The following is a 2,302-nucleotide window of genomic DNA, read 5'->3' on the forward strand; positions in this document are numbered from 1 at the left end:
AGAAAATAAGTGATTCCTGCCGCCAGCTTCGGGCAAGTTACAAGACGCCTTCTTCCTGTTTTCCGTCAGCGGACGAGGATAACCCCCCACGGGTCTGGTGTGAAGAAGTGGATGCTCGGGCCGGAGCAGATGGTGAGCTGGCGCCTGAGGCCCCAGAGTTCCTTGGGCACAAGGTGGTCCCCCGTGGTGTGCACGATCCCTGGGAATCGAGCAGGTGCCGGCAGTGGGTGGCATGCCAGGTGGAGTGTGGGAAGAGTGCACGCGGGGCAGCTAGCCGGGTCCGCTTCCAGCGTCTGTCACATGGAAACGGAAACATGCGCCCTAATCTGTGCTTCAAGATTCCTGAGGCCGTCTGCACCCTCCTCCCAATGTCCTGGCCTAATTGATGGACCTGTTCTGAGTCGGGGGCCCTGGATCTCATTACACTGGGGCTCCTGGGAGCATCGATCTGATTCAGAAATAAGGCAATAAATCGTCCCCGCACGTCAGGAGCAGACCCACAAGTCGCCAAGGGAGGGGCCGGCCGCCGGGCTTTCTCAGCGCGCTGTTTCCAGTTTCATTTCCATCAAAAGCGAAAGTGTCTGAATCAGCAATAGGTATCGATGGCTCTGAAAATGTTTATTTCTTTAAAACAGCGATCCCATTCCCGAGACTCAATCTCCCAGAACTAGTCTTCCATTGGGGGAGGCAAAGATTTACGTCCAAAGATAATCAGCAAGTTATTTATTCTAGGGAAAAAAGGGGACGGAAGCCGCCCGGATGATCAACAGCAGGCATCAGGAAAGTTTCCTGTTGTGTGACCACAAAAATGAAGCTGATGGAGACTGTCCACTGGGAAGGCCACGCCAAGCAGCAGATGAAGAGGCAGGACCTGAAATAGTGTATCGATGATCACAAATGTCGTCAGGAAACTTACCCGTAGGAATAAACAGAAAAAGACACGGGCCAAGGGTAACAGTGCCTTTGTTTTTAAGGACTTGGATGCTTTCATATTAACTGCTTTTCTGCTTCCTGTTTTTTCTCTGCCAAGCACACAGCACGCAAACTCACTTTCCATAATGTGAATTTTCCTATAGCTGTAAGTGGACGGTGGCGCCCTCCTGGAAACGCAGAAGAGGGTGTAAGGATCGCATTCCCCTTTTCACCGTTAGACACGCCGGGTTCGGCCACCTCCTGTGCGGATCTCCCACCAAATCACTCACCAGCTATGGATGCCATCCGGGGTCCCTGTCCCCACGGGTAAATTCTCCTCCGTTTCCAGTTTCGGTTCAGCCTCAACTGTCCACCTGATCAACACCTTGATCCAATAGGCAGCTCAGAAGGAGCACCTGAGTTCTACACCGACAACGTCACCTCTAGTCACAGAACGGGCACCACCTGCTTCCCCCCAGCCTCTCCAGGTCACTACTGCAAGAGCCCGTCCTGAGACGTCCCTTTCCACCACTCACGGTCCCTCGGTCACCTCAGGCTCGCGTCCACCCTGTCCCCACACCCGAGGGTCCAGTCGTGTCCGGCCCTCACCATCTCCAACATGGTTCCTCATGCCATCATGGACACCTCTGCTTGGACATGACATCATGTCCACAGGTATTCCCAACCCACTTTTCCCTCATTGCCTCCTACTCCAGAAGTTGGAAAGGTGGTTATTGATTCTCAGTTGGGAATGGCCAGGGGACATGTTTATGGACAGATCCTGCCAACAAGATACAAGGCAATGCCTGCTAGAGTCATCTAGAAAAAAACACTGACTTCTCCTTTCCTCTTGGAAGATAAATGTGAAGCCTGGGGCTGCAGCAGTCACCTTGTGACCTTGAGGCAATAGCCCCTAAGAAGAAATGCCAACAAGTCAAAGACAGTAGACCTGAAGGGTGGAAAGCAGCTCAGTGGTTGATGGCATCACTGAGATGCTAGACCAGACCTAAGCCAAGTATCTCGGCTCCTTGACAGAGAGGTCATAAGCGTGTGTTTGTTCCAGTGTACGGTATCCTGCTTCTTGCAGCCAGCTGTCTCCTGCTTGACTCCCTCTTCCTCACACGGGGAAATGTGTGTGAAGTGGTGAGTTCAGTGCCCAGAACAATTGCCAAGCTCAGGCCATGATAGTTTCCTCTCCTCTTCTCTCTGCATCTTCTGTCGGGAATACACTGTACATAGAACTTGTATTTTACTTTGCATATAATTAGCTCCTGTGAAAGAAACCAAACTGAGTTCACCTGGGCCAAGCGGGACTTCCTGGCAGGACCATCTCCTGTACCTGAGCGGAAGGGCGAGCAGCCACCCAGGGTGAGCCGGCCTGGCCCATCTT

At 52.7% G+C, this 2,302-nt stretch overlaps 1 long non-coding RNA gene across 1 annotated transcript; it reads left to right on the plus strand.

The window, feature by feature from the left end:
• On the plus strand, positions 1–1,479 carry LOC124994546 (uncharacterized). The gene is made up of 3 exons (XR_007110519.1): positions 1–132; positions 733–951; positions 1,077–1,479. It is a non-coding gene; the product is annotated as an uncharacterized LOC124994546 (long non-coding RNA).
• Positions 1,480–2,302: the final 823 nt, after the last annotated feature.

This window comes from Sciurus carolinensis, chromosome 10 (assembly GCF_902686445.1).
Source record: "Sciurus carolinensis chromosome 10, mSciCar1.2, whole genome shotgun sequence".
NCBI classification, from domain to species: Eukaryota; Metazoa; Chordata; class Mammalia; order Rodentia; family Sciuridae; genus Sciurus; species Sciurus carolinensis.